Genomic DNA, 21,944 nt, shown 5'->3' with positions numbered 1-21,944 from the left:
TCGTTTAAATCCTCATAATAACTCTGTGAGGCAGGTACTATTATTATCTCCAGTTATTAATCTAGGAAACTGGGACAGAACGGTCAAAAGACTTTCCCAAAGCCGAACAGCCAATGAATGGCAGAGCCTGGATTTAAAAACTAGCAAGTTGGTATTAGGAGCCATGAAGCCATTTTCCAGCCCTTTTTCCGCTACTACTGAGTGGTGTAAATTTCAACAATTCCATTTCACATCTCTGGACTCAGTTCCCTCATGTTTCAAATAAGAAGGGTTGACTAAGGAAGTTTTCTGCTGTAAAAACTCTGTAATTCTATCGACCATTGAATGAGTACATCTGAATCATCTAATATATTATGAAAAGGAGCTGTGGTATAATAGAAACGTCATAAGTTTTGGTGTGATTGAAACTGTGACCTCTGACAAGTCACTTAACCTCTCTGAGCCTGTTTTCTTATGTATAAATGGGCTATAATCCCTATCTCAGAGATATGTTGTCATTTTTAAGGAGATAATATTGAGGTTCTTTGCTAATCTAAAAAAAAGAACAGTATAAATGTAAGAAATTATCATTGCATAAAAGACACCATACGTCCATTCTTTCATTGAGTGATTCATTCATCCATTAAGTATTTATTTAATGCCATTCACAAAGGTGAAAATATGGTTCCTTCCCCTTAAGGAGTTTGCAATTAAAGCAGGAGACAGACAAAGTAACAATCACCACAAAACCTGATGAATATACCTGGAGGCAGGCTCTGAATATAATTAGTTTATATGAACCACTTAAGGTGCCTGAAGCAATCAGGGAGGCTTCACATAGGGGGCAGCATTTAAAATGAGACCCAAAGATGTAAATCATATAAGTATAGGCTGAAGTGGGTAGGGGTAGGTGGAGGATATTTCAGGAGAGTAAACAGATTATACCAAGACATGGAACTGTGAGAGGATAGCACATTTGAGTACTTGCAGGTAGATCATTCAACCTAGCTTGCAAACCTCAAGGTGGTGAGGGTAGGAGAGGGACACACAGGGAGGCGAAGGAAGATCATCAAGGGTCTTGTGCACCATGTTAAGGAGCTTAGATTTTGTCCCATGTTTTTGTTAGGTCCTATCGAGTTGGCTGCAACTCATGGAGATCTTATGTATAACAGACCGAAAAGCTGCATGGTCCTGTGCCATCATGATGTTTGGAGGTTTGGAGCCTAGAAGTCCGAATTCAGGGCACCAGCTCTAGGGGAAGGCTTTCTCTCTCCGTCAGCTCTGGGGAAGGGTCTGTGCCTCCTTTCAACATTGTTTTGTCTATTGCGTCAGTTCATCTCATTGAGGGTTTCTCTTGTTTTCGCTGACCCTCTACCAGATATGATGTCCTTTTCTAGCAATTAATCTTTCATAATGATGTGCCCAAAGTAGGAGAGCCAAAGCTTCACTATTCTTGCTTCTAAGGAGCATTCTGCTTATATTTCTTCTAAGACTTATTTGTTTGTTCTTCTCCCATAGGAGATAGAATCTAGGGAAGATTTGAAGGAGTGGATGTGATTAAATTCACACATCCAAAATATCAATCTAGCAGGGCTGTGGAGGATGGAGATGGGAAGGAAATTCATGGCAGCAAGGCAGCCTCTGCTGTTCACTATGTGAGGCCTCAGACAGTGACTCGGCCATGAAGGATCCTGAAACTGCAGTTAAGAGAAATCCCAAGTCTGCTCTGAGACCAAGGAGGGAAGAAAGAGGGACTGTGGGGGAAGAGCCTATCAATTCTGCTGGCCAGGCTCACTCAGAGACTACAATATTGTGTTGTTATTGGGAATTCACCCCTCTGCCCCCACACACCACACCCTCTACTGGTCTGCTCTATAGCTGGTACCCAGAGAAGTATCTATTATGATGGAAATATAATAGGTGGGCATATAAAACTGATCTTATTTTGATTGTTTCATTCAGTTTATTTTCCCTTTTAAATCAATCCCAAGCAGAACTAACATCAAACTGTAGCAGCAGAATTGGTCATGTTTGTGTTTTTCCTTTGTTCTAATCTTTGCTTTCTGGGAGAAGTGTGAGAAGGTGGGAAAGCCAGAGGCCTAGATAATCCAAGAATTCTTTAATCAATTCCTAATTGTTCTCCCCAATTGACCATAATAAATAAACAGATACCAAAGGAAATTGTGTATCTACTTTTCCATATATATAAATTCTATAGTTACACATGTTACCGCAAATCGCGGATTCGAGCCATCTGCTGCAAAGCCAACACTGAGACAGGAGGAGGTAGGCTGCAAGAGGGCTTTATTGAACACCAGTATCCAAGAGACAGAGGGGGTTAAATTTCTCCCAAATTCTGTCTAACATTAAAGGGCTAACTGGAGGCTTTTATAGGGGAAAGGTCAGGGTTTAGAGATTTCCAGGAATCCTGGCTTTTCTTTGAGGTAGACATCATGACCTATCATTGCAGCCTTGTAAGTCTCTTCATGTTATCGTGGAGTCTTGCCAGTCTCTTCACACTGTCCTGGTTTCTGTCGGGTTTAGAGATCTCGAGGAATTTGGACTCCTCTTTGAGGTGGACCTAAGGTTTGTTCAGCTATCTCGGTCTTGTGTGTTTTTCCCCCTGTGAGTGGAACATAGTGTAATCAACAATAAAAAATTGATTACCTCATTTTTCTTTAAAGGAACAATCATGAGACACATTTTAGAGCAAGTAAATGTGTTTCAAGGACTAGAGATTAACCACAGCTATAAAAAACTAGGAAATATATTCTCTCTAGTTTAACACTAAAAATATATTTTCTCTACTTCATACATATATACCTTTCCATATACATAAAGAAAAATTAAATTTGTTCTCAAAATTTTTAATAATAACTGCTAAGTATCACAGTGTGTAAGGATGTTAACTATGGAACCACGCTACCTGGTTTCAAATCCTGGCTAATTTTCTTGCTAGTTGTGTGAATTTGGATGAGTTATTTACCTTTCTGTGCCTTAATTTCTTCAATTATAAAATGGAAAAAATTATAAGTTCTGACTACTTTGAAGTGTTTTTGAAGGATGAAATAAACATAAAATCAGGTTTTGTTCCATAGTAAAAGTTTAATCAGGGTTAATTACTATTATTAACCATTATTAATATTCATGCTGCTGAGTTTGCCTACTGTTTTAGTTATCTAGTGCTGCTATAACAAATACCACAAGTGGATGGCTTTAACAAACAAATTAATTCTCTTACAGTTTAGGAGGCTAGAAGTGTGAATTCAGGGCACAAGCTCTAGGAGAAGGCTTTCTCTGTCAGCTCTGGGGAATGGTCCTTGCCTCCTTTCAGCATCTGTGAGCTCAGCATCCCTTGGAGATCTACCTGTGTCTTGGCATCAACCTTCTTCCCTTGGGTCTAGGAGGTTCCCAGTTCAGGGACCCTGGGTCCAAAAGACCATGTTCTGCTCCTGGCTCTTTTTTTTTGGTGGTAGGAGGTCCCTCTCTCTCTCTGCTTGAGTCACTGTCCTTTTATCTCTTGTAAGATAAAAGGTAATACAGGCCCCACCCCAGGGAAACTCGCCTTACATCAGATCTGGGCTGTGATCTGAGTCAAGGTGTTTCATCCCACGCTAATCCTCATTAACATGATCTAATCCTGCCTTATTAACATAGCAGACAGCTGGCTCCCAAATGGGACCATACCCACAGGCTCAGAGGCTAGGATTTACAACACATCACAAAATGGAGCCCAAGGTCTCCTGCACCAGAACTACTTAACAATCTCTTTGCTGATGAGTCCAAAATGGCTTCCTAACAGAACAACAATAACAGCATCATCACACTTGTAACTTTGTTCTAGATCGCTAAGTCTTTGATATACGGGCTAGTTATTATTAAAAGGGCGAATTGATACACGGATGCCTTGCTTCTACTTAAGGAGCTCTGGTGGTGGTGCAGTGATTACGGTGTTAAAAGGCTGGCGGTTTGAACCCACCAGCTGCTCTGTGGGAGAAAGATGTGGCGGTCTGCTTCCGTGAAGATCACAGCCGTGGAAACCCTATGGGTCAGTTCTACTCTGTCCTGTAGGGTTTCTGTGAGTCAGAATCGACTTGACGGCAGTGGGTTTGGTTTTTCGGTTTTTCCTTCTACTTAGTTTACAACGTATACGAAAGGAAAACAATAGAAGACACTGGTTGTCAAATTTATTGTAAAAAACTTCAATGTCAAAAATCTTAAGTGAAATTAAAATGCAGACAACAAATTTGGAAAATATTTATGAGTTATGACAAATGAAAAATTAGTTTCCTGAATGTGTAAATAACATTGACCAATCAATAAGGAAAATCTTGAAAATGGAGCAAGGATGAGAAGGGATAATTCATAGCAGACATAATTAAAATCAATAAACATGAAAAAATTCAACTGCAGTAGTAATCATATAAACAAATAATAAAGAGATACTATTTTTTGCCTATGAAGCTGGTAATGATTAAAATAGGTAACAGTTCTGGCAAGGTTACCATAAGATTTATTCTTTCTTACACTGTTTAAATAGTATAATTCAGGAACAGAATCTGACAGTATGTTAGCAAGGGCCTTAGAAAAGTCCATACCCTTTCAGCCAGACATTTCGGGTCTGGAAATCTCTATGGAATTAGAGGTTCATAAAAGCATTTGTTTACTGTAGCCTTGTTTACGGTGGCAAAAACCCCAACCATATCAATGACAACAAAAAAACAAAATAAGCCCTGAAACAACCACAGCAAAAAAACTGGAAACAGATATTCCTAATGAGTTAAAAATAGAAATGATCAAATAAATTATTGTTCACTCACATGGTAGAATTATTAGCCACAATATTTTTGTTGTAGCCATCAATCATATTTGGAAACAACTCTCAATAACATGAAAATGCAAACATTTATACATAATATTTTTTATATATATGTATGTGTATATGATGGGCTTGTTATGCTAAGCCGTTATTAACCACGTTTTGAAAGAACTTTTACTAACCTAAGTATTTATGAATACATTCTTAGTCCCTGGGTAATGCAAATGGTTTGTGTTTGGCTACTAATGGAAATTTTAGTGGTTCAAATCCACTCAGTGGCACTGCAGAAGAAAGGCCTGGTGATGTACTTCCATAAAATTACAGCCATTGAAAACCCTACTCTGACACACATGGGGTCACCATGAGTTGGAATTGACTTGACAGCAACAGGTGTGGTTTTTTGGATATGCATACATATACCATAACATATACAGTTACTATAATGCATAATTATACCGTAATGAAATAATTATATTTTTAAAAGTAAACCCCCTCATAAACACAAACACGCATACACATACTCTGGAAAAAGACTAGGAGAATATAAATGAAAATCTTAACAGTACTTATAGCTGACCAATAGGTAAGAAAGGACCACAAGAAACTCTTAAAACACTGTTAAAAATCCTGCTACAGGTATATAATGATGATTTACAGTGCATTTTTGCATACTTTTCAACTTGAGCTTCCTAGCCATCCTGTGATTAAGTGCAGACAGGTATCATTTTCCCTTTTTATAGATAAAGATACTGAGGCTCAGAGGGATGCCTTGAGTTAGCCATGGTTACAGGGTTAATGAAAGGCATAGTTGAAATTTGAACATGAGCCATTTGACACCATAACGAGCTACTTTCACTGCACTAAGTTGACTGTAAGACCACATGGCTAGAAAATCTACAGCTACAAAGAGGTCAGGACATTGTGACAACCTACAGTTGAAACTCCTGAAAATCTAAGAGGCGTTAGTAAGAAATAGGGTAAGTCAGTTGAGATTCTAGGTAGTAGTTATATATAGCCAGATGAAAGGTTCTGCAGACTTTAAAGAAATTATTTATTATTTAAAACATGTTAGCACGCTGGCTATATTGAACAAGCATTTTCGTGAGTCATCCCTGAGACCTTTGAAGGAAAGTAAGTGGGTATTATCTCGGTCTATACAAAGGGAAATAAACTCATAAATAAGGAAAGAATACTCTTCAGTTCACACGGTGAAACGGTGAGGAAGGAAGGCACAAAGCTCACATTCCTGGCTGCCTATGTCCTGTGGTGGCTTCATATTCCTGGCCCTCTGTACAGGGGAAGCAACTGAGGGGGAGGTCGTCAGGCATTGTTTTGCTGGCTAGTAAGCAAACGCACTGCTCACTGAAAGGCATGGCCTCTCTACCTTATTTCTTTTCAGACTCCCATTTTATAGCCCCAAATTAGAGCCTGAGCATTCTCAGCCAAAGAGTCCCTGAGTGGTGCAAATGGTTGAAAGCTGGGCTGCTAACTGAAAGTTTGTGGTTCGAGTCCACCCAAAGGCATCTTGGAAGAAAGGCCTGACGATCTGCTTCTGAAAGGTCACAACCACATAAAACTCTATCCACTCTACAACACATGAGGTTGCCACGAGTTGGAATTGGCTCCACAGCAACTGGTTTGGTTTTTTTTTGGTTTACTCTTGGCCAAGAGTTTTGGAATGAGAAAAGTGATCAGTGTTGTAATTTCATACCCACCAGGAAGCCAGGGCACTCAAAGTTTACTCTGCTTACATTTGAAAAGACTGCACCCTGATCAGCACAGGAAATCTCTGTGGGGCCAGTGTCTCCTGGGTGCTGATTATTTTCTCTCTCATTATCAGGTTTTCTTTCATTTCATCAGTAAGTACTCATTTATATAACCTACTCTTTCCTTATAAGAAATTACCTGCTTGATCCAAGCTCTAAAAGTTTTCCCTCATTTTTCTAAATTTGTCTGGTTGGAGAGTTTCTCCTTCTGGATTTTCTAAATAGTTTACTAGGTTCACCAAATCACTTTGCATACATAGACCTAGTGTTCATTATTCTTAAAATGTAAAATGCTATGTTAACAAATTTTATGCTTGCTTTTACCTTTGTGTGCTTGGTATCTTGAAAAACCTGTATAAACAGGTAAATATTAATAGGTGATTGGAAAATATTATGACTCATACATAGATCCAGAATTCTGTCTCATACCAATATTTTGGTAAACATTCTGAAGCACACAGAGGGTTATTGGCCATCCCATAATAGCCATTTTTCAGAAAGGTCTACTCTTGTTACATTTTTGCTACAACTTTTACAACTCCTCACCATGATTGGTTGATTCCCCAGGTTTCCTTTCTTCTTCTGGCAGGAGGCCGAGGTACAGGCACACCAACTCCAAATTCACCTGCTATAGGACCTTCCTGGGGTGGCAGTAGCCAGTGGTCACCATTTTTTTTTAGGGCCGTGCTCGGTATTTTTAGAGCCCTGTGCAAAAACTCATTCCCCAAAATTATGTGGGGCAGAGCCAAGATGGCAGAATAGACGCTTTTGGCGAGCTCTCTTTACAACAAAGACCCGAAAAAAAAAGTGAAATGAGTATATTTGTGACAAGCTGGGAGCCCTGAGCATCAAAGGCAAGCTTAGACAATGAACTGAGGGGCAGAGGGAGGAAGAGACTGTTCAGAAGTGGAGAGGAGTTACTGGCCCTGAATCGCGGGGAGCCCTCAGGCACCATTACCGGAGCCGCGGCAGCGGTGGTGGGCTGGTACTAGCGTTTGGCCGCAGTTTCCTCAAGGAGAAGTAGCCAGCCCCACAGCGTACTCACACCTCCAGAACCTGAGAAGAATGGTGCTCTAGGCGAAAGCTAAGTATTTGCCTATATTTTACCACACTCCCCCACCCCCAAGCTGGCTTCAGCGGCAAAATCCCTGGGCCTGAGATAGGCCCTCTTGAGCACCAAGAGCTACCCTCCCGGCCTTGGGGAAGGAAAAAATTTGCAGTGGGGGGAAACGATAATTTGCTACTGCCACTAACTAGGGGAGCTCAGGACAGAAGAGGCTCCTGTCCAGGCATAAACCATCCGTGGACCTTGAGCACCTTTCCTTTCTGCATGGACCTGTGTGGGCCTATTTCAGGAGAATAGGCCCTTGTTGGCAAACTCCAACCATTTCAGCTGTGTGGTGGAGAGGTGGGTGTTTGATGTTTGACATTGCTTTGCCTATTAAACAAGGTCCTCACCTACCCACATCAGGGACCTAAGGACTGGTAGCTCCACTCAGGTCACCCAGCCACCCGAAACAGGGGTCCAAAGATAACTGATACCTCCCAGTCCTTACAACCAAAAACTTTGGGTGCCTATGGTCCATCTGCAGAACCCACCCACCTGCACACTCTAGGGAACACAGACACGTTTTCTTCAGAGACACTTGGTGGTCGGTTCTCAGTCCCCTACCTTGTTCAGAGCATGACCTGCTGCTGCAATCAGATACCGGTATATACGCCAATCACCCCTGCCCCTCTAAGACTGTAGGACAGAGCCTGTACCACACACTTGATAATCAGCTACTGGAAACCTGAGCTGAATTCATACAAGAAAACTGAATGGACACCTAGATTGATATACCTGATAACAGCTCTAGCCAGCTGGGGACAGGACACCAGAGCTCCAAAGGCGAAAATAATCAAGCTAGCTCACTCAAGCAACCCATAGGGGTATACCAAAACAAAACAAAGCAAGCAGCTACGACACAGTAAGCAAGCATAAACTAATACAATACCTTACAGATGGCTCAGAGACATCAGTCAATATCAAGTCACATAAAGAAACAGAGCATGATCACCTCAACAAGCTCTCAAAACAAAGAATCCAGGGATCTTCTACATGAAAGTGTATTCCTGGAATTACCAGATGCAGAATACAAAAAGTTTAATATACAGAACCCTTCAAGACATCAGGAAGGAAATGAGGCAACACGCAGAACAAGCATATTGGTTTGGCAGATGTTGGATGTACTGCTTTTTCATAATGTAATATAGTGTATTCACTTCCATGATGTGATCTCATGTGATTGGCCAATCAGTTGTAAGAGTTTTCTGAGGGGTGTGGCCTGTATCCACTACATATGGATGTTCCAGCAAAACTTACCCACCTCCCCCCAAATTGGCTAATAACAGGAGATGGTCTTTCTAGGTTGGCCAGCCCCCATCTGAGTTGCTTTATTAGCATAAACCTTCAGGTGTGGTCTGGAGGCCTATAGCAAACAAACCTATTGTCCATTCCAACTCAGAGTGACCCTATAGGACACAGTAGAACTGTCCCATAGAGTTTCCAAGGAGTGCCTGCTGGATCCAAATTGCTGACCTTTTGGTTAGCAGCCTTAGCCCTTAACCACTACACCACCAGGGCTTCATAGTAAACAAAGGAATCTCAATTACTTAGCAAATTCCAAGAGTTGAGAGTTATCTCAAGGAGCCCTGGTGGGACAGTGGGTAAGTGCTGGGCTGCTAACCCAAAGGTCAGTGGTTTCAATCCACTAGCACTCTACTGGAGAAAGCTGTGTCAATCTGCTTCCGTAAGGACTTACAACCTCGGAAAATCTATTGGGCAGGTCTGCCCTGTACTACATAAATGTATGTATGAGTTGGAATTGACTTGACAGCCATAGTTTGCTGTTTTGTTTTGGGTTTTGGTTTAGAATTATCTCTTAGAAACCAAGGACAAAGATAAAATTCCTTGGATAAAGTTAAATTCTTTACACTACATTTTAGAAAACATCTAAAAAAACAATGAATGACATATTGAGAAATTGCAATGTGATGGACGTGGCCAAGCTCTTAGAAAACAGACTGTGGCTGTATAAGTGTCGGACCTCTGTCTTTACAGCCTCAAGAGCATGTGATCAATTTTGAGTCACAGCAGATGAGGTTAGTCTGGTTTGTCTAAGTGTGTAAATGTTAAGCATTGTTAATTGTTTTATTGTAAATCTGACAAATAGATGCTTGTTGTAAGAAAACTTACCAAAAAAAAAGAAGTGTATAAAGAAGAAAATGAAAGTTATCCTGCCTCCTGAACCCACTTCCAGATAAACCACTGCTGACACACCTTTCTATACTCTACATAGGAAGCTGTGGTGGCTTTGGAGTGTAATGGGAGCTGTTTGCCCAAGGGACACACAAAGTCCCAAGTCCTGCCCTGACAATCATCTGCCCTCCCTGGGCAATGAGAAATGGGTGAAGGCAGAGAAAAGGAAATAACACTATTGTTTGCAGAAATTTCACCTTGGGACAGGAAACTCTGGCAAATGAGGCAGAGTTTGTGGTTTATGATGGAGACTTAAAGAGCTGTGCTATTGCCCTAAACCCAAAGTGAATTTTACCTCATTTCCTGAGATGTGAATGATTTTTTGCGATCCATCCAGCTGAAAGTGACCCTATATTACAGAGTAGAACTGCTCCCATAAGGTTTCCAAGGAGCGACTGTTGAATTCAAACTTCCAGCCTTTTCAGTTACCAGCCAAACTCTTAAGCACTGGGCTACCAGGACTCTGAATGAAATGATGGAAGTCAATAAAAGGAGAGAGGCAGAGAGAAAGCAAGACCGGTGAGCCCACTCACACAGGTCAACCGTACTCAAGTCCTGTCTGACAGAGGACTGCCTTGAGATTAGTCTGTGGAAACTACGGATGCTAAATTAGTATTTACACACCTTTTATTGGGATCCTTGGAAACTTATTGGGATCCTTGGAAACTCTATGGGCAGTTCTACTCTGTCCTATAAGGTGCTATGAGTCGGAATCGACTCGATGGCACTGGGTCTGGGTTATTGAGATGAGTTGTAATCAACTTGATGGCAACGGGCTTGCTGTTTTTGGTTTTTGTTGAGATAGTCATATGTATCAGTTGGAATCAACTTGACAGTAGTGTTATTGGGTCTGGGTTTTCACTGCGATACTCATAGGTACGAGTCAAAATCCACTGGACAGCAATGGAAATCAGGCCTGGTGTTGGGATGCAGTCATCAACTTCTCAGGGGGTTCCATGGTGTAATGGTGAGCACTCTGGACTCTGAATACAGGGGCTTTAATTAAAGTTTTTTTTTTTTTTAACTCTTTAGTGAATGAAACTCGTTACCCCCTTTTCTGTGTCCCCCTCCTGATGGTCATTTAGGAGCCAGAAAGTTTTCAGACTGGAAGGGAAGACGCAGGAGGGGAGCCCCAGGCTCCGCAGAGCACTGAGCTGCTCCAGATCCCCTTCTTGCTCCCCGCGGCCTTTTAGGCCTTGCAGCCTGTGCCTTCGTCCTCTTCTCTCCTCCTCAGAAACTGAGATTCCAGAAACCCTCAGAAAATACCTGAGGAAGGAGAAGAGACAGGAAAAAACAAAGGGAAGAATAGGAAAGAAAAAAATGAGAAAGTAGGGAAGGGAAGGCAGAGGAACTGGGCGTTCACAGCAGCAGTTTCAGTTGCTGGGTGTGGACCACCGCGCTCCTCACTCAGGAGCGATCCCATCCCTTCCTGACCCACCTGAAAACCCAAACCCGGTTCCACCGATAAACCTCAAAGCAGCTTGCCTGGCATTTGTTCTTGCAAAGTTTCCTTTCACAGTGTGGAGGGGTGAGGTGGATTAAATCGGTTGGCAACTGAGTGGAAGTCAAGTGAAACGCCTTGTTGGCTCCCTTGGTGTTGACTAGCAGTTGATGCAGGCACCAACTCAGATGCACTCCTTTTTTCACCTTGCAGGTTGTCTGCAGGGGGTAGACTGGAAAATCAAGGCGTAACAATGTTTCTTTAAAGAGAGAAATAGCCAGATAATTGGTTATATGGGTTGAAAGTGGTTTTCTCTGGAGAACAGGAAATGTAGAAAGGGATCAGGGGACTACAGTTTTACCTAACAAACTTTTGGGCATATATTACTTTGATAAAAATACATACTAAAAAAAGGTCATCGAAAAAGAGGAAGACCCGCAACAGGACAGATTAACACAGTGGCTACAAGAATGGGCACAAGCATAATGATTGTGAAGATGGCACAGAACCGGGCAGTGTTTCATTCTGTTTTAAGTAGGGTTGCTATGAGTCAGAACCGACTCAGTGGCACCTAACAACAGCAACAATGAAAAGAAACATAATTTCGTTGTTATGTAGAATGTTTTTAAAGTTCGTCATTTGTATTTGAATTGAAATTTTGATATAGTCATATGTATCACTCTTTAAAGGTTCTGGGGTTTGTGTCATCTGTAGAAATTGTTAGAGGGCAAGGCTTCCCAGCTCGGGCCTAAGCCCTGCGTGACCAGGAATGACCAGGAGAGGCTCAGAGGTTCCACACGAGCAAAGGTTTATTAGGGACAGAAAGAAAGTAAAAGGCTCCGGAAGGAGAGAGGGAGAGGGATTTCTACGTAGCTTTTTTTTAGCCTCCAGTCTCTCAATGAAGAAAGGATTCCCTGGGGCTTATAAAAGTTTTTTGCGGGAGGGGAGAAGGCATTATTTTTATTCATTAGATGGGTTGAGATTTCCAGGAGAAGGGGAGAGATTATGAAAATCAAATGCCCAGGAAGTTAGAATTCAAGATGGACTTCCTCACAGAGGTTGCTGGAATCAAGATGGAGTCTGTCACAAAGGCTGTCAGGAAGTCCAGCAGGACTTATTTGAATCTCTATTTTTTATTTCTCTCCTCATGAAGCTCATGCTTTCCTCCATTTTTCTGAACCTATACAGTGTGTTTATCATAGCTGTTTTAATATCTTGTCTACTGATTCTGTCATCTGTTATTTCTGTTAATTGATTTTTCTCATGCTTATGGATCATGTTTTCCTACATCAGGGTTACTAAAAAGTTGTTCTTCATATACTCCTTTAAATATTTTAGGATTTTGTTCTGGGATGCCGTGAAGTGACTAGCAAACAATTTTATTCTTTCTAGGCTTGCTTTTAAGCTTTGTTGGGGCAAGTTCAGAACATTCTAGGCTAATGTGGACAGGGTATTGAGGCATTACCCTTCTGAAGACTCTCCTTCCTGCCACATGTGTTAGATGCTCTTTCCATTCAGCCTGGTGGAAACACACACTCTTACTGCCTTAGTCTGAGCTCTGTCATATACTTCCTGTGGTACAGTGCCTCCAAAGAGCTATTTCACATATTTTGTCTTGTCTTCTAGTGGTTTAAGGTAGAACAGTAAATGCCATTTTCTCTAACACCAACATGGCTCAAAGCAGAAACCTGTACACTTTTATTATATTTCACAATTAAGGGGGAAAAAAACCTATCTTCGAAGTTATTTCCTATCTCCCATACCTAATATGCAAAGTGTGGTGGCATAGTGCTGAAGTGCTAAGTCTCCTCACAAAACAGGTCCACAGTTCAAATCCACCAGGCACTCCCTGGAAACTTTATGCACCACTTCTGTTCTGTCCTATAAGGTCCCATTTCTTCTCAATCAATGCCCTCACTTTAACTTCAGACACCATTCATAGTTGGGAATTCATTGGCATTGTAATTCAGCCACTCTTACAATAAGATTCTGTGTTAGATTTTCGGCAATATCAGCTCTGTTACTACAAGAAATAAGGCTTTCTTTCAGGAAGCAAGTTGCAACTTTGAGGTGTTTTATATGGCGCTTGAACTGTAACTCTGAAGCCCTGAGCTCCTCTCTCTTATCACTTTGTCTAATGAAAGGAGGACCAACCAACCAGCTTCCGTGCTTCTCATTCTGACAAAACTGTGGAAAATTTTGAAACGTGTGATCACCCACAGCCTCGCTTCTCACCAATATGATCTATTTCTGTTGATATTTGGCATATTAAAATTGCCACCTCATGCCATGGATTAGCAGCACCCTCTTTATTACTGGAGATAGAGTCGTCAGCACTTTTAGGACAAGTCAGACTTGAGAACCAGTTTAGAAAACTCATCCTTATGATTCTGTTCCCCTGGAGCCACTCTCAGCACCAAATGTCTTAGGCCGGATACTCAAGAGAAGCTAAACCAGCGAAGCATGTGTATGCGTGTGTGTGTGTGAGTGTATGCATACATAACTGTGTGTGTGTGTGTGTGTGTGTATATATATATATATAGCTATATATGGGCATAAAGAGAGAACTTTATCTCAAGGAAATTGCTCACATGGTTGTACGGGATAGCAAGTCCCAAGTCCAGGGGTCAGACATCAGGCTGGAGGCTTCTCCCATCTCATGTACCTGCAAGGGCTCATGAACCCAAGACTGGCAGGTAAGGTGGCAGGCTTCTAGCTAAAGTCCCAAGAATTGGACGTCAGACGATGACCAGCTAGATGCAGGATCCAGAGCAAGCAAGCAGGGTTTGGCAAAACATCTATACATATATTGGATGCAGGCCACACCTCTGAAGAAAATCCCCTTACCACTGATTGGCTTATCATGTCAGATCACATCATGCAGGATGACTACATCACTATATAACTGCCAGATTACTTCATTACATGAATGCCAAACCATTGAGAATCATGGCCCAGCCAAGTTGACACACAACCTTAACCACCACACATTACCAACCCAGTGATTACCTTAATAATTTTCCCAATTCGTAACTAAAACAACCTATAAATAATTTTATCTACTCCTCTAAAAATGTTAAGACCTGTTTCAATACACATTAATATACTTTTCCTTCCTAGGAAAGGTAAATTTCATGAGAGTCAAAGTCAAATAGGTGTTCACATTCCAAACTTGCCTCACTCTAGTTTCACTGATGATCAACCCTGATGACAACCCTTCCAAAATATTTTTTGCTTATGAAAATGAACTAATAATACACCTAAGTACTTATACTATTATGGTGTAAATTCCAAATATTCTGCTATAAAATAATATTTACTAAGAGGTCATCCTACTCAGATAACTTTGGTGGGAATATGCCATTTAGGTAAAACCCTAAGAGAATGGATTTTTGACTGTATAAACAGGTTCTTCCTTGAGGGGATCTACCTCTCTTTCATTCAAAGAGCTCTGTGCTTGTGAATTTGTTGAGGGTCTGTGACTGTCTATTGCTGTGATTCAAGTCAGACTATGTTCACCAGACTTAGTGTGTTTCTGCTTATGCAAATCAAGTAAGACGTTAATAGGTTGCCCATCTGTTGCATTTCTAGACACACCCACCAAGGAGTTAATGCCAAAGAGCTTTGAGGGACAGACCATTCTGATTACTGCTTCAGCTCTGTACTCGACATAGTAACTGAGGTCACCTTGTCTTTTAAGGTTAAATGTTGTGACTTGACCCTTCCAATCCCATCTTCCCATCATCCCAGTTCCATGATAGCAGTTCCCACTGTCTTTCATAAAATGACCACCACAGAGTTCTTTGAGGATGTGAAAACAGTTCTGTAGGATCTATTTCTCACAGCCTTGTTGAAGGTGGTGTCTTCTGACCTTTCCAGGGGATAAAAGTAGGGGCGAATGAGCATGTCTGTGGAGTGTACAATTAATTTTTACTCAAAGGATTTGGACTTTTTCCCTGGTTTCTGAGAGAGAATCTCTAAACACCTGAGATTTTCCCAGTGATTGGAGTCTTTGTAATTCCTGGAGGGGCTCCAGGTCACACCTGAGACTTTATGTTCAAGGAGCAAGAGGGACCTCTTTGAGAGGATAAAGTCCCCAAGAGGCTGGTTTAGAGGGGTATTGCCAAAGGAAAGGAGTAACCAAAAAAAAAAAAAAAAAAACAAAGGATCCTGAGATATCTGCAAGTTACTTTGAAATGGGGTAGAAAATACATACATATGGAGAGATGGACAAAGCTAATGTGGAAAATGTTCATTGGTAAGTGCGTGAAGCATGAAGTCACTACTCTTTCAACTTTATGTTTGCAATTGTTTTGAAAAAGGAGATTTGGAGCTCTTGTCACAGGTTCTACTTTGTTCTCTGGAGATGAACATTCTGAGAGCTAAAGGTTAGGTTTCTAAGATGAGGACCACAGTAGTGGTGAAGGTTCCTGGTGCCCAAGGGCAAGGTACAGCTGTTGGGAGCCCGAAGCCGCTGAACAGTTGCTCATCGCCTCTCACCTCTCCAAGCCTGGGCAATTCTGGGACTCTTCTGCATCAAACAGGTGGAGGAGAGAGGGCGCAAAACAGCTTTCCCTGACTGGGAATCGAACTCAGGCCGCAATGGTGAAAGCGCCGAATCCTAGCCACTAGACCACCCGGGACCTGCCGGGGCTGGTGTAATCCCCCGCCTCCAGATAGTACATCTCTTCTCACTAAACTCGGCAAGCCAGGACGCCTACCCTCTACTCCTGCGATCGTCCCCCAAGGCCCTTTCCTCCTTGTCTTCTGGAAAACGCCAGTCAGCCTGCAGCACGCGGAGGGCTGTCAGGTCTCCGCTACTAACTGAAAGGTTTGTGTTTAGAACCCACGAGAGGCGCTTCGTTGCCATCCAGTTGATTCTGACTCATAGCGACCCTATAGGACAGAGTAGAACTGCCCCATAGGGTATCCAAGGCTGCGATCTTTACAGAAACAAGCTGCCACATCTTTCTCCCGCACAGCGGCTCCTGGATTCGAATTGCTGACCTTTCAGTTAGCAGTCAAGCGCTTTAACCACGGCAGCACCAAATTACAGCCTTGAAACCCTATGGGGCAGTTCCGCACTGCACTCATGTGGTCGCCATGAGTCCTAACCGACTCCATGGCAACTACCAGTAAGCGGGGGGATGAATAACATTGCACATCTTTTCATGGAACCAGCGCCATTAAAGGGGCCACCGAGGCGCTGGTCCGAAGCCCCGGGGTGAGAGCCTTCACAGCTCCTGGGCTGTGGGGAGCTGGAGAGCCCGAGAACTTAGTTCTGAAAATGGAAACTCTAATGAGCTGCGGGATCTCGAAGCTCTCGGGGCAGGGCCCTCCTCCAAGTCCTAGCTTAACGGATAGGCGCAGAAAACTACATTATGTCCTAACTGAAGCCGCAGACTCCTTTGCCTGAGGGATTGTTGGTGCTTTTCCCGAGGGCTTTCTCCAGCACTTTGCTGCTGGCAGTCGAATTTCAAATGTAGTTGAATTTCCTGTGCTGGAAGCCAAAGTACTTGAAAACTGCAGGTCGTACAATTTTCATGGACAAATTCTTAGGTTAGCTCACTCGCCTGGTTCCCGTAGTGCAGTGCTTATCACCTTCACCTTATGCGCGAAAGGTCCCTGTTTAGAAACCGGGCGGAAACAGGTTTTCTTTTGCGGATAGACAAGTGTTCGCCAATAGCCTTGTAAGGAGAAGAAAGAAGAAAAAAAAAAAAAACATTGCAAGAAGACTTCCAGTTACTCAGCATCTTGAGCCAGACCTCATTTCTCTGCTCTAAATCAGATTTCAGACCAGGACACAATTCTCATCTGGTTCTTGGGAGGCGGGGCACCAAACGAGACATGCTTTATGTTAGTTTTAGTTCCTGAGAGTTCTAAAGGTTCTCTTTGTTCTCTTCTATCACCTGAACCTTCTCCACAGGCTGACACTGAAAAAGAAAAGGGCCTCAGGAAACACCGAGCGACCCCTTCGGGCAAAGGGGACTGAGCCTCCCGATGTTCCCTGGCTTAGGGTTCCTCGCCTACCCTCGAAACAAGGACAGTGGGGCCCCACACGTTTGCTTTGAGTTCTCACACCAAAAGCAAAGGAAAGTGGCAGGAACAAGAGAAAGAGATGACAAAGAGGCATTAAAGCTAAGCCTTGAGAGAAATGACCAGTCAAGGCAAATGCAGTGAGCCTTGGTTCACTCAGTGCTTATTGAGGCCCTTTCCAGGACTTTGCTGCTGGCAGTGGAATTTCGAACTGGGATTGAATTTCGTCCACTGAAAGCCACGAAAGTTAAAGAAGAGCAGCAGAGAGTGTTCACGGGTGTTTGTGTAGTGTAATGGTTATCACGTTCGCCTTATACGGGAAAGTTCCCCGGTTCGAAACCGGGCGGAAGCAGTTGCTTTTTACTCCTCAAAACGGAGTGCTACTTTTTCTCATTGCTTTAGATCTAGAATCAGACTCGAGTCCCAGAAAGTCCAAGAGGGAAATGCACAAACTGTGATGACCCATAGGAAGGTGCAATACAACCAGAAGTACTGCAAGATTGATGCCACTTTATATGAACCTAAATCCTGCGGTGTATCTATGGAAATGGATCCTAAGGGGGTAGAAGCAGGGCGGAAGGAACATAATGTTGGATACGGCTAGGTTTACTTACTGACACAGGTGCACTAGATAGAAATTCTGGAGCCACCGTGTTTTGAGCAGCTGCCAGCAATTCTAAATTGTTCACTTGAAGCAGTTGACTGAAAACTTGCACCCAAAGGTGGCCTACAGTAAATGAACTTGAAATGCCAGAGCGTCTTTGATGCATTTATTGTAGAGGAAAATACCGAAAGCCTTAGGGGGATTAGAAAGCTACAGGAAATTTATCACGTAAGACATGTTCATTCACCCACATCAACAGCCCCAGGTAGGGTCAGGAAGACATTACCTTTAACAAGTATGTGAGAAATATATTTAAAGGACCTGTCCTTGCATCCTCAAAGCATTCTGTGGTGGCGATTTTATGAAGGATAGTGGGAACCACTGCCATTGACCTGGGATTTCTCAAATTAATGGGAGTCTTAGTGAGGGTTGCTAAAGAAACAGAACGAGGGATTATAAATAGATAGCTAGATAACTATTGGTGATTACAACTTTATTTGTAATTATAAAAGCATAGAACCAACTTAATTTCCAAAGTATATGGCGAGAGTTAAATAAATAATGCTAAACCCAAACCCGTTGCTGTCGAGTCGATTCGGACACATAGCGAACCTATAGGACACAGAACTGCCCCACAGGGTTTCCAAGGAGCGCCTGGTGGATTCAAACTGCTGACCTTTTGGTTAGCAGCCGTAGCACTTATCCACTACACCAACCCAAACCAAAAACCCGGGGCCGTCAAGTCGATTCCGACTCATAGTGACCCTATAGGGCAGAGTAGAGCTGCCCCATAGAGTTTTCAAGGCGCACCTGGCGGATTCGAACTGCCGACTCTTTTGTTAGCAGCCGCAGCACTTAACCACGACGCCACCAGGGATTCCAACAACTACTCCACCGGGGCTTAAATAAATAACACTACAAATAAATAATATGGGGGGAAAAAAAACTTCTTAGTGAAAAACAACTCCCATGACTCTTTCAGTCATTTCCCAGTTCTCAGTTTCCAAGCAAAGAGGATAGAAGGGTGACTACCATTTCTCTCTGTCTTTCCCTAGTAAGATTCATACAGCAGAAACGCTGGGAATATCTTAACACGTGCAAAACCTGGGGACCGTCCTTGGGTGGGCTCGAACCACCAACCTTTTGGTTAACAGCCGAACGCGCTAACCGATTGCGCCACAGAGACCACAGGTAACCCCACTTGTTTGTACACGGAGTGAACGCCTTTGAACCACTGGACGGTGCCAGCGGCTTTCTGCAGTACGACCTGCACAAACCCTCGGAAAATCCGGCAGGTTGGGGTGACAAATGGTGTTGTTCATCGCATTAAAGTCAGTGCGTTGGGTGAGTCTGAAGCTAGGAGGGCAGCCGAATGGCCTTCGCCCCTCCTTGCTCCTCCTCCGCCTCAGATGCCTGGGACCCCCGGACACCCCGGGTCTGCAACCCCTGCCTGACTCCAGTAGGGTCCAAGACACTGCTGCTCCGCCTTCGCCCGCCCGCCCGCACCAAGGAAGCCCCCCATTCGCCTCTTTTGCGGTATGTGGGGCCTGAGCGCGGAAAATAAGCGCGGAAAGGGGAGCGGTGAAGAGGGGCGAAGGAAAGCAGGGAGGCGTGGGCGAGAACAAGACCTCCAGGAGGCAGGTTCAGAGACTCGGGCCAGGTGCTGGGGAGGAGAGAAAGGTTTCTATCGTGCAGCACAACGGGGAGGGAGGAGCTGAGAGACGGCAAGAAGTGAGAGAAAAGCAGAGCACCTGTGGCTGTTCAAGAACAAAACAGTGTGAATGTTTTTATGTCAATAAATTTTAAAGACCAGTGAGCGCTGACAAGTTTGTGGTGCGCCGTGATCGTATAGTGGTTAGTACTCTGCGTTGTGGCCGCAGCAACCTCGGTTCGAATCCGAGTCACGGCAGTGTCTGGCGCTAATTTTGTCACTCACTGGCGCGCTTCGTTAGGTTTGCAGTTCATTCCCGTTCCCCATCTGCGCCTAGAAGGCAGCGGGCCTTACAGCTAGAGGTCAGAAGGGAAGGAACCCCGACAGCGTGCATACCTGGAGCCAGGTCTAAGGGAAACTTTGAGTGCGCCCCACATCCGGGCAAAAGGTGAAATGCCTCTCACTCAGCCTAACAAGTACCTTCCACTGTTGAGATGATGTGGTCATAACCGTTTTCCTGGTAAAGGTATTTCAAATACCAGCTGGGCTTTTGTACATGAAACCAGAATAAACTTTTAATGCGTTTACAGTAAAATCCAAACTTCTTGCCATAGTCCGTTTGCGGGCCATGTCCCTCACCGCTAGTCCCTCAGTTTTTATGCTAACAGTACATTATTGAAGTGTATGAGTATCACTTATTAATGAAGATCAAAGACCACAGCCTTCAGTATGGATTGCACCTCAACATAAAGAAAACAAAAATCCTCACAACTGGACCAATGAGCAACATCATGATAAACAGAGAAAAGATTGAAGTTGTCAAGGATTTCATTTTCCTTGGCTCCACAATCAACAGCCATGGAAGCAGCAGTCAAGAAATCAAAAGACGTGCTGCATTGATTGGGTACATCTGCTGCAAAGGACCTCTTTAAAGTGTTGAAGAGCAAAGATGTCACCTTGAAGACTAAGGTGCGCCTGACCCAAGCCATGGTATTTTCAATCGCATCATATGCATGTGACAGCTGGACAATGCATAAGGAAGACCAAAGAAGAATTGATGCCTTTGAATTGTGGTGTTGGCGAAGAATATTGAATATACCAGGGACTGCCAGAAGAATGAATAATTCTGTCTTGGAAAAAGTACAACCGGAATGCTCCTTAGAAGTAAGGATGGCGTGACTGCATCTTACATACTTTGGACATGTTATCAGGAGGGATCAGTATCTCGAGAAGGACATCATGCTTGGCAAAGTACAGGGTCAGCAGAAAAGAGGAAGACCCTAAAGAAGGTGGATTGACACACTGGCTGCAACAATGGGCTCAAGCATACCGATTGTGCAGGACCGGGCAGTGTATCCTTCTGTTGTGCATAGGGTCAGTACGAGTCAGAGCCGACTCGACAGCACCTAACAACAATAATACAGAAATCTTTAGTGAACAATTACTGAATTTTGACAAATGTAATCAAGTTACAGAAAGTTTCAATCATCCCACCAAGGTCCAAGGAGCTCCTTTCTGGGTAATCCCCATCCCCTACCTCCTCCTGGTTTAATTAATCACTGTTCTGAAGTCTCTCACCAGAGATTAGTTTTGCCTATTCTTGAAATGCACATGAATGAACGCACATTTTTTGTGTCTGGCTCTATTTCTTTTTTTCCACACAACATTATGTTTTCAAGATATGTCTATGTTGTTTGTCTATCACTTCTTCATTGTAGTACCATTGATGTTATTCCAATGTGTGAGTAAACCACAGTAGATGGACATTTGGGCTATTTCCAGTTTCGGCTATTGTGAAAACGCTCCTATGAGTATGCTCGCCTGAGTCTTTGTGTGGACATGTGCATCCATTTCCCTTAAAGTACTGGAATTGCTGGATCAAAGGATAGGTGCCAGTTTAACCTTTATAGAAGCTGCCAAAATGTCCCCTAGGATGGTTTCTCACCAGCAAAGCCAGTTGCAGTTGTTCCACATTCTTGTCAGCACTTGGTGTTCTCTGCCTTTTAAATGCACCATTCTGATGGGTTTGTAAGGGTACCTTTTCATGGTTTAAATCTGTGTTTTCTAATGAGTAATGACATGGGTCTTGTTTTCCTCAGCCTTCTGGCCATTTAGAAATCATCCTTTGTGGAGAAAGTTTATTCAATATTTTGCACACTGTTATTTGAGTTGACTTTTTATTGCTGATCTCTAAAAGTTCTGAATACAAGATTTGAGTCATTTTGCAGATAATCATGTTGTAAATATTTTCTCCCACTCCGTGGCTTGCCTTTTCACTTTCTTAGGTGGTTTTTCATGAACAGAAGCTTTTAATTTCAATGAAATCTAATGTATCTTAATTTTTTTT

The 21,944-nt window shown here is 43.0% G+C and overlaps 2 non-coding genes across 2 annotated transcripts; one reads left to right on the top strand and one right to left on the bottom strand.

The window, feature by feature from the left end:
• Positions 1-19,058: 19,058 nt before the first annotated feature.
• On the bottom strand, positions 19,059-19,132 carry TRNAN-GUU (transfer RNA asparagine (anticodon GUU)). Its single transcript has one exon. It is a non-coding gene; the product is annotated as a tRNA-Asn (tRNA).
• A 651-nt stretch (positions 19,133-19,783) lies between these two features.
• On the top strand, positions 19,784-19,855 carry TRNAH-GUG (transfer RNA histidin (anticodon GUG)). The gene has a single exon. It is a non-coding gene; the product is annotated as a tRNA-His (tRNA).
• The last annotated feature ends 2,089 nt before the right edge of the window (positions 19,856-21,944 follow it).

This window comes from Elephas maximus, chromosome 3, assembly GCF_024166365.1.
Source record: "Elephas maximus indicus isolate mEleMax1 chromosome 3, mEleMax1 primary haplotype, whole genome shotgun sequence".
NCBI lineage: Eukaryota > Metazoa > Chordata > Mammalia > Proboscidea > Elephantidae > Elephas > Elephas maximus.
Note: the sequence above shows the minus strand (reverse complement) of the source record. Positions and strands in the feature narration are given on the sequence as shown.